General features: G+C 38.2%; 1 protein-coding gene and 1 pseudogene across 1 annotated transcript in view; one reads left to right on the plus strand and one right to left on the minus strand.

Moving 5' to 3' along the window:
• The window catches only part of SPIDR (scaffold protein involved in DNA repair), a 493308-nt gene that overhangs the window by 404074 nt on the left and 74899 nt on the right, over window positions 1-14335 (minus strand). The window lies entirely within an intron of this gene.
• Window positions 8922-9952, plus strand: LOC113594714 (RING finger protein 121-like; annotated as a pseudogene).

The following is a 14335-nucleotide window of genomic DNA, read 5'->3' on the forward strand; positions in this document are numbered from 1 at the left end:
TGCTCATATGCACACTCGCTTGCTCCCTCTTACTCTCTCTCAAAAATAAACATTAAAAAAAAATAAAAAGAAAGATAAATTGTCATCATTAGAAAAAGGATTATTTTACCTATGAGATATTTTATACAAACCTCATGGTAACCACAAAACAAATATCTAGAGCAAAGACACAAAATGTAAAAAAAGGGGATACTCTGAGAAATCAATCTTAGAAAACCACCAACTTAAAAGTAAACAGAAACACAAAGAAAAAGAAAGAATGAATATATGAAACAACCAAACACAAAACATAAAATGACAGCAGTAAGTTCTCATACATCAATAATTACCATAAGTGTAAATGGATTAAAGTCACCAATGAAAAGGCACTGAATAGTTGGATGGATTTAAAAAAGAAAAAAAAAAAAAAAAAAAAAAACAGCCCAAATATATGATGCCTTCAGGAGACTCATTTGAATTGAAAAGACAAACACTCAAAGTGAAGAGCTGAAAAATGGTACTCCAAGCAAATGATAATCAAAACAAAGTGGGTGTAGCCATATTTGTAACCATACTTATATCACATAAAATAGACTTCAAGCCAAAACGGTAACAAGAGACAAAGAATGACAGTATATAATAAATGGATCAATACATCAAGAAGATATAACAACCATTAATATATATGTTCCCAATGTGTAAGCACAAAAAATACTTAAGCAAATAAATACTAACAGGATCTTAAGAGAGAAATAGACAATACAATAATAGTAGGGGACTTCAAGACCCCACTATTGACCATGGATAGATCATCCAGAAAGAAAATCAAGGAAACACTGGAATTGAACCATATTTTAGAATAAATAGACTTAACAGACTCATGTAGAACATTCCACTCAACAGAGCAGAATACATATTCTTCTCAACTGAACATGGAACATTCTCCAGGATACATCAAATAATAAGCCACAAAACTAATCTTAGCAAATTTAAGAACACTGAAATCATACCAACTATCAGAGAAGATAGTTGTGGTCTTCTCTGACCACAAGGTATAAAATTAGAAATCAACCAGAAGAAAGTGAGTAGATCTTAAATATGTGGAAACTAAACAGCACATTTCTAAACAACCAATGAGTCAAAGAAGAAAGCAAAAAGGAAACAAAAAGTTATCTCAAAACAAATGAAAATTAAAATACAATGTATCAAATTTTGTGGAATCAGCAAAAGCAGTTCTGAGAGGAAATTTTATAGCAATAAACTCATATATTAAAAAAATCAGATCTCAAATAAACAATCTAACTTTAAACATTAGAGAATTAAATAAAGAGCAACAAATTAAGCCCAAAGTTGGGAGAAGGAAATCATAAAAAATCAGAGCAGAAATAAATAAGACAGGGACCAGAAAAACAACAGAAAGGATCAATAAAATTAAAAGCTGATTTGCTTAAAATATAAATAACTGGCAAACCTTTAACTAGACTCAAATAAATAAAATTAGAAAGAGGAGACATTACAGTTGATATTACAAAATAAGAAAAAAGAAATGGATAAAGTCTTACACTATTGTTCTTAACTGAAAGGCTACTTATGGCCAGTGACCTGCACCATCTGCTTGGTGAGATAAGCAACTTTAATAAAGTACTATTTTAATATGTGTTATATATTTATCATTTTGATATTAAACAACTAACATACTTTTACTTGAGACAAAAAATATAATCATCTCATTGACCCCAGTATATTATTTATTTTTTAAAGAAAGTCAGGAGCAACTGGAGTGCTAACAACTAAAACTGATGATTACGAAATAATGTTTTTCACCATTTATATAGATTAAGTACTAACCTTTAGAAATAAACCGATTGCCTTGTATCAGACTAAATGACCTGACATCAGAGAACTTTCTGAATGAAGGGGTACACATAGGATTTCATAAAAAGAACTTCAAAAAGTAGAATAATAATTTCAAATTCAGAAGGTGGCACTAGTGTTAATGAGTCTCCCATATACCACTAGTAATTGCCTCCACTCGTTCTACCCTGACTTCTTTGACACTTATTGTCAGCTCCAGCTTACTCCGCTCAGTAATTAGTTTCTCCAGCTGTCTGCTGAAGGGCTAGTTTTAAATTGTAGTCATAGCAGCAGAGCCCTGGAATCTCCTCTTTTAAACCATAACAGGCAGCCCTTTCCAGCCCTATCAGAAGGCAATACCTGAAAAACCTGGAATGTTTAGGAAAATAAAATCCATAGTGTGATTGTTCTAAGGATAAACAGTCAGCTAAGTTAGTCTTTAATTTGGTGAACCTGGGACCAGTTCTTAAATTTATATTTAAATGCTGTACTACTGGAAAAGGGTTCATTCAGATGGAAAGCAAACACTTGCACTTTATTGTATAAAAGAAAGTGAGTGGATGTAGCTTAATTCTTTTGTGCAAAGATACAGAAATGGTCAAAAGAAGAGAGATAGTAAAGTCATTTGACCATCATCTTATTATCAACTTTAGTTCTACAAGAAGCTGCCTTTCTTCTCCTTGGATAACCTCTGAAATAGAGCTGAGAGCCATGGAAAGTTCAACAACCTAGAGGTCTCAGAGGCGTTTAAGGAAAAACAGAAAAAGACAGTGCTCCTACATCAGCACATCAGGGGACCCAAGACTGGCAGAGTCTTCCAGTCTTACGGAAAGAGCACAAATCCCAGATGCCTCAGTCATAGCTGTCGTAACTAGAGCAGCAAGGGAAAAAAGGAGGGGTGGGATTTTTCTGGAGCACCACAGAAGATGTCTTTTTGGCTCTGGTACTCAAAAAGTTTGTTTAATCAGAAGTAGGTAAATCCTTCCCAAAACATTTATAATCTGAAAAACATTTTCATTATAGTTAATGTTTTAAAAATTGCTGGCATTTGAAAAAGGAAAAATAACCTGTGAAAAAACTACTGAAATAAATCCATGAATAACAAATCTTATTATTCTAATTTCTCTTGTGGGCTCAATTCTTCATACATTCTAAGAATTTTTACATTATTTATGCTATTTTTTCCTCTTGCTCCCAAAAATATAGATTCAGACTGAAGAGAAAAAGAAATTTCCTTATGTTCTTTATTCTTTAAGTTTATTTATTTTGAGAGAGACAGAGCACACTAGTGGGGGAGGGGCAGAGAGAGAGGGAAAGAGAATCCCAAGCAGGCTTTGTGCTGTCAGCAGGGACCCCGATGTGGGGGGTCAAACCCACAAACCATGAGATCATGACCTCAGCCGAAGTCAAGAGCCCCACACTTAATGGACTGAGCCACCCAGGTGTCCCCCGTTATGTTCTTTTCATTTTAATATAGTACCTCTAAGCAACTGCTCTCCAAATCAGCATCCAATGCTGTGTTCTTTCCCAAACACTCCAAGCGACATCAACAACCCACTGTACATTTTTTTAATGTTTTTTTTTTTATGTTTAGAGAGAACAGGGTATGAGTGGGGGAGGGGCAGAGAGAGAGAATCCCAAAAGCAGGCTGTCAGCACAGAGCCCGAAGTGGGGTTTTATCTCACCAACTGTGAGATCATGACCTGAGCCGAAATCAAGAGTTGGATGCTAACTAACTGACTGAGCCACCCAGGCATCCTTCCACTGCACATTCCCAACCCAACATTCTAACTGAAAACTCATATACTTAAGAATAACCAGTTCTCTGTTTATCAAAACTACAATGAGATATCACCTCACACCTATCAGAAGGGCTAAAATCAACAACACAAGTAACAACAGGTTTTGGCGAGGATGTGAAGTACATTCCTGCACTGTTGGTGGGAATGCAAATTGGTGCACCACTCTAGAAAACAGTATGGAGGTTTCTCAAAAAGTTAAAAATAGAACTACCCTATGATCCAGCAATTGCACTACTAGCATTTACCCAAAGAATAGAAAAAACACTAATTCAAAGGGATACATGCACCCCAATGTTTACAGCAACATTATCTATATTAGCCAAATCATAGAAACAGCCCAAGTGTCCATCGACTGGTGAATGGGTAAAGAAGATGCAGTATGTACGTGCATACATACACACACACACACACACACACACGGATTATTCAACCTTAAAAAAAATGAAATCTTGCCATTTGCAACTACATGGATGGAACTAGAGAGTATTATGCTAAGCAAAATAAGTCAGTCAAAGAAAGACAAATACCATATAATTTCACTCAAATGTGGAATTTAAGAAACAAAAAATATGAGCAAAAGGAAAAAAAAAAGAGAGAGAGAAAATCCAAGAAACAGACTCTTAACTATAGAGAACAAACTGGTGATTACCTGAGGGGAGGTGGGCAGGGGGATGGGTATTAAGGAGTGTACTTGTGATGAGTACCGGGTACTGTATGTGGTAAGTCACTACACTGGACACCTAAAACTAATATTACACTGTATATTAACAACTAGAATTTAAATACAAACTTAAAAAATAATATTATTTTTTTATTTCTCTTTATAAAACTGCTATGGGCTGAAATGTGTCCCCCCAAAATTCATATGTTGAAGTCCATTATACTCACTGACTATGCACATAGCATCATTTATGAAGCATCTGTTGTAATATTTCTCCAGTGGATTAAGTAGTCCTTTTATTGTTGTAGGGGTTCTCTGTACAGTCTGGATACAAGTACTTTACAGATAAATGTTTATTATTTTCTCTATCTGTTAATGGTGCTAAAAATTTTTTTTGTTGTGATGGATTTTAATTTACAGTGCTTTTTAAAAAAAAAATACTTGTGCTTTTTGTAGCCTACCAAAGAAAGCTTTGCTATTCTCTACTTTTTCTCCTAGAAGTTTAATGGCTGAACTTTTACATTTTGATCTATGATCCATCTTAACTTTTATGTATATGAGATAGGGCGTCAAGGTGACTTTATTTATATGAATATTCAATTGCTCTGGCATTATTTATTTAAAAGCCTTTGTTTTACCCCATTGGATTGCTTTCTTCATCAAAAATAATTTTCAGCTCTCTATTCTGTTCCACTGAGCTATCTGTATATCTTTATCCACTATCTGTATATCATTTACACTATTGCTATCTTGATTACTTCAGGTAGTATAAGCCATCCACTTTGTAATTCTTCAACACTGCTCTACAAGTTTCACAATCAACTTGTCAATTTCCCCCTGAAGAGAAAAGGCCTGCTAAAATAATGACGTAGCCACACCAAGGTGGGTGGGAGAGGCAGTAATGCAGTCTTGCCATAAACCCGACCCCAGTGCAGCAAACCATAATTGGGAGGGAACTAACAAACCCAGAGCTTCTCCCTGAGGAGCCAGCGGTTCATACCCCACATCAGGTACCCCAACTCTTCAGACTTGCATCTGAGAGATGATAAAACGTGGCTTTGACAAACAACTGGACTTGGATCCACAAGACCAACAGAGCTGTACCAAACTGAGAAACATCTCCTAAAGTGGTCATGCTCGGACTCACTCACCCCACCACCCAGCCCAGACACAGCTGTTTGAAAAGCACCCAGACCTGATGTCAAAGAAATACATTTGCTAATCTTTGAGTGTCATCTGAGGGGCTGGGGCCTACTGGGATACTCTCAAAATAGGGAAGTGCTGCTGCTGGGCGCCATTTTTAAGTACCCCCTCAACCTTGCTATAAAGCAAAGTTCCTATCTTATTTTTTTAACACTAGAATTTTTTGTTCATGGTGAGTGCCATTTTAATCCTCCAACAAGTAGGTACCATCTGTGTGCTCTCCCTCTGCCTTGCTAAAGCCATTAGGAGCCATTTTTCTTTTTCCTTAGAGGGTACCATCTTAGCACCCTCACTCTTCCACTCTCTGCAGCACTACTATCTCCTGAAGGGGAGTTTTTACACACATCTGGTGCCTCAGTTTTTGTAGTTGCACCCCAGGGGTGCTCCTTGATAGCCTGGCTCTTATGGTCAAGGAGATTTGTGTTCCTAGATCCCAAGGCACTCTACAATTGGAGGCAGTTCTTGGCAGAATACTACCCTGAGGGCTCTGCACACATAGCAGAGTAAAACACACACTAGTGTTTCTGAGAAAGTGGTCTATTTGCTTGTCCAGGAGCTTTGGCTTGACGGACAGGTTTCTGGTCTAATATACATGTAGGTCCCTATAGACATGCTTTCAGGAAACAAAAGCCATTGGGTACAATCTTTGTATTCTCCCTCAGCCTTGCTCTAGCTTACTGGTATCTCTCAGATACTAGCTTCTCAGAGAGAAGCTTATATTCTTGTCTGGCACCTTTACAGCTGCTGCCTGGGAATATGTCTACATCACCTGCTTCAAGTGGCCAATGGGGCTTATGTTCACAGGTTTCATAAGACTATAACCAATGGTGAAAGAGTTCTTAAACAGCTCAGGGCACAGCAAGAGGCAACAGACCCAAGAGCTAAGTCCATCTATGAAAGAGGCCTATAAGCATATCATCATAGCTGCAGCCTGAGGGACAGGCTGCTAATTAAACACACATCTAAGGGCTGACTGCAAACCTTACCAGATATCTCAGAACGCAGGTGCTATGTTCATGCTCGTCTATTGCAATCCAGAGCAACAGTCTCTTAGAAGGGAGTTCTTACATGTTTGTGTTCCACTTCTTATATCTGGTGTCCCGGTGTTTATGGCTGCCACACAGGGCAGGGCCCTTGAATGCTTGGCTCTGGTCAGGCTCTGACTCTGGCCGGGGGGGCCTTTATTCCTGAGTCTCATGGGACTTTTAACAATTTGAGGGGCAGTTCTTGGCAGGATGCCAACCCACAGGGCACTGTATGAACAATAGAATGAAACCCCCAGTCTGTTAAAAGAGACCTATTTGCTTGTCCTGGTGCTTTAGACTGATGAACAAATTCAAGTTTGGCATACATCTAGAGGATACGGGTACTCAAACAGAACATAAGTAGGTGGACACCATCATTCGGCCCTCCCTCTCCCTCACTACAGCTTGCCAGTATCTCCCCAAAGGAAGCTTATACACTAGCCTGGAGTATTCGGTTTTACAACTGCTATCTAGAGGACTACTATAGATCTCCTGCTCTGGTGGCCAGGAAGGCTTACACTTGTGGTCCCTCAGAACTGTCTATATTTGCATACTTGAAAAGCTCCTGCCTAAAGATCTGGCTTCCAATCGGCCTGGATTTCGTGCTAGCTGAGATATTCCCCTATGGGAACTGACCAGTCTTGGCACATCCTGAGTAACTTATTAAAAATAAGTTAGGCTGGGGGCACCTGGTTGGCTCAGGCAGTTGAGCATCTGACTCTTGAGCATCTCAGCTCTGGTCTTGATTTCAGCGTCATGAGTTCAAGCCTAGTGTTGGATTCTGTGCTGGGCATGAAGCGTACTTACAAAATAAATAAATAAAATAAAAATTGGGCGCCTGGGTGGCGCAGTCGGTTAAGCGTCCGACTTCAGCCAGGTCACGATCTCGCGGTCCTTGAGTTTGAGCCCCGCGTCAGGCTCTGGGCTGATGGCTCAGAGCCTGGAGCCTGTTTCCTATTCTGTGTCTCCCTCTCTCTCTGCCCCTCTCCTGTTCATGCTCTGTCTCTCTCTGTCCCAAAAATAAATAAACGTTGAAAAAAAAATTTTTTTTAAATAAATAAAATAAAATAAAATAAAAAATTAAAAAATAAATAAAATAAATTAGGCTGCTTGGACAATCATAAAAAAATCAAGAGACAACAAAGGACTAGGATAAGGTTGAATGTCAAAGTTCATTTCCTACAAGAGACCATTCCTTCAAGACTGGGAGAGGTGACTGTTTCAGCTGATATACAGCAAAATGAAGAAACAGGAATGTGTTGTAAGTGAAAAATTAAGATAAAGCCTCAGAAAAGAATCCTTATGAAACAGAGGTAGGTAACTTACCCGATAAAGAATTCAAAGTAATAATCATAAAGATATTTACTGAACTTGGGAGAAGAATAAACACTTTTTTGAAGTCAGAATGTCAAAAAAAGCATTAGAAAATATAAGAAAGAACCAAACGAAAGTCATAGAACTGAAGAATGCAATAACTGAACCAAAAAAAATGCACTAGAGGGGTTCAGCAGCAGACTGAATAAAGCAGAGGAATCAACTGAACTCAAGACAGGGCACTAGAGATCACCCAATCAGAGCAGCAAAAAGAGAATGAAAAAAAGTGAAGACAGCCTCAGGAAGTAATTGGAAAACAGACTAACATTCACATTATATCTGTTGCAGAAGGAGATGACAGAGAAAAGGGTAGAAAACTTATTTGAAGAAATAATGGCTGAAAATTTCCCTAGCCCAGAGAAGGAAAGAGACATCTTGGTCCAGAAAGCCCAGAAAGTTCCAAATAAGATGAACCCAAAGAGATCCACACCAAGACACTTTATAATTAAAATGTCAAAAGTTAAAGACAGGGAGAGAGATAATCTTAAAAGCAGCAAGAGAAAACTATAAGTACAAAAAAACTAAAACAAAAACAAAACACAACCCAGACTATAAGCAGATTTTTCAGCAGAAACTATTCAAGCAGATATACTCAAAGTGCTGAAAGGAAATAAACTTCCAAGCAAAACACTCTACCAGCAAAATCATCATTCAGAATTGAAGGAGAGATAAAGAGTTTCCCAGACAAAGAAAACCTAAAAGACTTAATCTAAACCAGCATTACAATAAATGTTAACAGGACTTCTTTAAGCTGAAAATAAAAAGTGCAAATTCAAAACAAGAAAATATATGAAATCAACCTTGGGGTTGTCTGTACCAGCAGTTCTCAGGTGGCTTGGAAGGTGACAAAAGCTGTGACAGCAGAGAACAAGATCCATATCATTAGGAACCTCCACCTATGCAGTTTCACTGTGAAATAGAAGGGGAACAACCCACATCTGAAAAAGGGTCACCATTTAGTAGGAGCAAAAGTGTTTCTGTTTCCACTGCACCAGGAGCAGCTGGGCCACCACCAAAGTAGCCATGAGGATGAGGATCATTTCAGTGTGCATGGCTTCATGGCCACAGTACTCAGTATACACACATGTGTGCTCAATCCTCCACTGCTCCTCTGGGGAGAGGTCTGACATATCAACCTCTTCCAGCTCCCGTTCCCCGGCAAAACTCCTCCAACCTCGACCTCCACCACTGCCACCGTCTTCATTGCTAGTACAGACAACTCCAAGGTTAGTTTATAAGTGGTTCCTGTTAATCTATAAAAGCAGCTATACCGCCATCATTGTTGGCTATGTGGCTTCATGTTTACCCTCTTTGATCTCAACTTATTATTCAAAATCAAATCAGAAGATGCCATGGACTTTGGCATTTCTCTCCTCTTCAGTGACCACTACTATGGGGTACTTGAAGAAGACTCTGCAGAAACATATTCAGATTACATGGCATCTACCATAGGGTTCTACAGTGAGTTGGGCATGCCTATTAAACACCTCTCTGACAGTGTATGTGCCGTGTGTGGGCAGCAGATCTTTGTGGATGTCAGTGAAGAATGTGTCATCAAGAACATATATAAGCTGTCTTGCAATCACGTATTTCAGGAGTTGCATCCTTGGCTGGTGCATTATGGGAAATAAGCAGACATGTCCCACTGCAAAGAGAAGGTGAACCTCAAAAGGATGTCCAGCACCCACTGGGAGAGGCCTCACATCATGTATGGGCAACTGCTGGATTGGCTTCAATACTTGGTAGCCTGGTAGCCTGTCATCATTGGCCTGGTGTAGCCATCAACTACATCCTGGGCATGGAATAGTCCTGAAGACAAGCATCCATCCACTATGGACCTCAGGGCACTCTCCTTCCTGCCCTCCAAGCTGTCCTGGGTAGGAAAGATGCAAAGGCACTTGGGCCGCTCAGGACCCCTCCAGCTATGTCCAGACTGGGGAGGGAGATGATGGAGAGCCAGCCAGTGGGGCTGTCAGCAGTAGGAGCTTTTTAAAAGAAAACTATTTTGATAAATTAAAAAAAAAGAAAGAAAGAAAAGATATGAAAGTATAACTCTCATTAGTAAAGGTAAACATATGGTAAAAATGGTGGATTTATCACTCATAAAGCTAACATAAAGGTTAAAAGACAAAAGTACTAAAAATAAGTATAACTATAATGATTAGTTAAGGAATACACAAGATAAAAGTATGTAAAATGTGACATCAAAACCATAAAACATGTGGTAGAGGAAGTAAAAATGAGGAGTTTGTGAATGCATTTAAACTTATCAACTTAAAATACAGTTACAAATGGAGGTTGCTATACTAAGCCTCATGGGAACCACCAAACAAAAATCTATAGTTGATTTCCAAAAAACTGTGAGAAAGGAGATTCTTCTCCAAGCAAACAAATGGCAGATGATGTCAGTGCTCTAAAAGGGGCTAGGGGCCCTGGAATGGGAGGTCGCAGTGGCTTCCATGGAAGTTTCAGCTGCAGCAAATGGACCAGGGACGAGGCCATGGAATTCACAGAGGACGAGGAGTGGTTGCTCATCACCAACCTGGGCCACGTGGTCACAAACATGAAGACTGAGTCCCTGGAGGAGATCTATCTCTTCTCCCTGCCCATCAAGGAATCTGAGATCATTATCTTCCTGGGGACATCCCTTAAGGTTGAAATTTTGAAGATTCTGCCCATGCAAAAGCAGACTCCTGCCGGTAAGCAGACTAGGTTCTAGGCATTTGCTGCCATCAGAGGTTATAATGGACACATTGAGCTGGATGTTAAGTGCTCTAAGGAGGTAGCTACTGCCATCTGTAGGGCCATCATCCCGGTCAAGTGATCCAACATCCTCATGCAGCAAGGCTACTGGGGAAACAAGACCCGCAATCCCACACTATCCCATGCAAGGTGACTGGCCGCTGTGGTTTTGTGCTGGTGCGCCTCAGCCCTGACCCCAGGGGCACTGGTATTGTCTCAGCCCATGCCCAAGAAGCTACTGATGATGGCTGGTATTGACAACTTGGCCAGAGGCTACACTGCCACTCTGGGCAACTTCACCAAGGCCACTTTTGATGCCATTTCCAAGACCTACTGCTAGCTCAATCCTGACCTCTGGAAAGAGGCTATGTTCACCAAGTCTCCCTATCAATAAGGAATTCACTGACCAGCTTGTAAAGACCCATACTAGAGTCTCCATGCAGAGGACCCAGGCTCCAGCTGTGGCAACCAAACAGTTTTATACAAGAAAATAAAGTGAATTAAAGCCTGTTTACAAAAAACAAACAAACAAACAAACAAAACAAAACAAAAAAAAGAATGTGAGGAAAGAATCTAAGCATACCACTAACAAAATCACAAACCACAAAGGAAAAAACCAAGAGAAGAAAGGAACAGAAAAAGAGAAACTACAAAACAGCTAGAAAACAATGAACAAAATGGCAATAAGCACATACCCATCATAATTACTTTAAATACAAATGGGCTAAATTCTACAATCAAAAGACACAGAGTGGCTAAATGGGTTATAAGCGGGGAGGGGGGCACCTCTATATACTGCCTACAAGAGACTCATTTCAGATAAGGACATAGACAGACTGAAAGTAAAGGGATTAAAAAGATATTCCATGTAAATGGAAACAAAATGAAAGCTGGAGTAACTATCCTTAGATAAAATAGACTTTAAAGCAAAGATTATAATAAAAAAAATAAACAAAAAGGCATTAGATAACAGGAGAGGGATCTATCCATAAAAAAGATGTCACATTTGTAAATATTTGTGCACCCAAACTAGAAGCATCTAAATATATAAAGCAAGTATTAATAGACCTAAAGGGAGAAACAGACAGCAATTCATTAATAGTATGGAACTTTCATACCTGATTTTTATAACAGATCATCCAGACAGATCAATAAGGAAACACTGGACTTACACAACACATTTACCAGATTAATTGAACAGATATATACAGAATATTCTATCCAGGGCAGCAGAATACACATTCTTCTCAAATGCATTTGGAACAACCTCCAGAATAGATCATATTTTAGGCCACAAAACAAGTTCTACTAAATTTAAGAAGATTGAAATTATATCAATCATTTTTTTCCAACCACAATAGTATGAAACTAAAAATCAATTACAAAAAGAAAACTGGAAAATTGACAAATATGTGGATATTACAACATGCTACTGAACAACCAATGGGTCAATGAAGAAATTAAAGGAGAAATAATCAGATACCTCGAGACAACTGAAAATGGAAATACAACGTACCAAAACTTATGGGATACAGCAAAAGTAGTTCAAAGAAAGTTCATAGAGATAAATACTAATCTCAAGAAAGATGAAAAATCTAAAATAAACAACCTAACATTACACTTTATGGAACCAGAAAAATAAGAACAAGTTAGTTACAAAGTTAGTAGAAGAAAGGAAACAACAGAGTGAGTAGAAGTTAGATATGATCAATGAAACTAAGAGCTGGTTCTGTGAAAAGATAAATAAAATTGGCAAACCTTTAGCAAAACTCAGCAACAAAAAAAAAAAAAAAAAAAGAGGACTCAAAATCAGAAGTTACAACTAAATACAAACAAGCACAAACTACTACAAGGAACAATTATATGCCAACAAATTTTACAATCTAGAAGAAATGGATAAATTCCTAGAAAAACATTCAACCATCCAAGACTGAATCATGAAGAAATAAAAAATTTTAACAGACTGATTACTAGTAAAGAGATTGAATCAGTAATCAAAAATCTCCCAACAAACAAAAGTCCAAGACCAGATGCCTTCACTGGTAAATTCTACCAAATATTTCTCAAACTCTTTCAAAAAAATAGAAGTGATAGGTACACTTTCAAACTCATTTTACACAGTCAGTATTACCCTGATACAAACACTACACAAGAATACCACAAGACAGTTATAGGACAACATCCCTAATGAATGTAGATGCAAAAATTCTCAGTAAAATATTAGCAAACCAAATTCAACAATACATTAAAGTTCTCATTCACCACAATCAAGTGGGTATTGTTTCAGGGATGCAAGGTGGGTCAACATTTACTAATTAATCAACGTGATATACCATATAAACAAAAGAAAACAAAAATCCTATGATCATCTCAAAAGATGTAGAAATAACATGACAGAATTCAACATCCATTTATGATAAAAATAATAAAGTGGGTATATGTTATGTACCTGAACATAATGAAGGCTGTATGACAAGCCCTACTAACATCATACTCAATAGTGAAAAGCTGAGGGGCGCCTGGGTGGCTCAGTTGGTTAAGTGGCCGACTTCGGCTCAGGCCATGATCTCGCAGTCCGTGAGTTCAAGCCCCGCGTTGGGCTCTGTGCTGACAGCTCAGAGCCTGGAGCCTGTTTCAGATTCTGTGTCTCCCTCTCTCTGACCCTCCCCTGTTCATGCTCTGTCTCTCCCTGTCTCAAAAATAAATAAACGTTAAAAAAAATTTTTTTTAAATAGTCATAAAATTAATTGCTGGGCTTGAAAAAAGCATAGAAGACAGCAGAGAATCTATTGCTACAGAGATCAAGGGACTAAAACATAGTAATGAAGAATTAAAAAATGCTATAAATGAGATGCAAAATAAAATGGAGGCTGCCATAGCATGGATTGAAGAGGGAGAGGAGAGAATAGGTGAATTAGAAGATAAAATCATGGAAAAAGAGGAAGCTGAGAAAAAGAGAGATAAAAAAATCCAGGAGTATGAGGGGAGAATTAGAGAACTAAGTGATGCAATCAAACAGAACAATATCTGTATCATAGGAATTCTAGAAGAAGAGAGACCAGGGGCTGAAGGTATAATCAAAACAGTATAGTGCTGACTTAAAAACAGACACATGGATGAAGAGACCACATCAGAGAGAGCCCAGAATTAGACCCAGGTATATGTGGTCAACTAATCAATTAACTTACAACAAAAATGTCAAGAATATAGAACAGGGAAAGGATAGACATTCCCTTCAATAAATGATTGTGGGGAAATGACCACCACATGCAAAAGAATGAAATTAGACCTACAATCTTACATCATACACAAAAATCAACTCAAAATGGATTAAAAACTTGAATGTGAGACCTGAAACTGTAAGACTCCTAGAAGAAAACAAACATGGTACACTACTCAATACTGGTCTTGGCCTTTGAGTTTTTGGATCTGACTGTAAGAGTAAAGGCAACAAAAGCAAAAATGAACAGGTACAACTGTATCATGCTAAAATCATCTGCACAGCAAAGGAAACCATCCATAAAATGAAAAGGCAATACACTAAGTGGGAAATCCTGTATTTCATAAAGGTTAATATCCAAACACATAAAGAATTCATACAACTCAATAGTAGAAAAACAACCTGACTAAAAACTGAGCATTTTTCCAAAGAACATACTGATGGCCAAGAGACACATGAAAAGATGCTCATCATC

This window comes from Acinonyx jubatus, chromosome F2 (genome assembly GCF_027475565.1).
Source record: "Acinonyx jubatus isolate Ajub_Pintada_27869175 chromosome F2, VMU_Ajub_asm_v1.0, whole genome shotgun sequence".
Lineage (NCBI taxonomy): Eukaryota > Metazoa > Chordata > Mammalia > Carnivora > Felidae > Acinonyx > Acinonyx jubatus.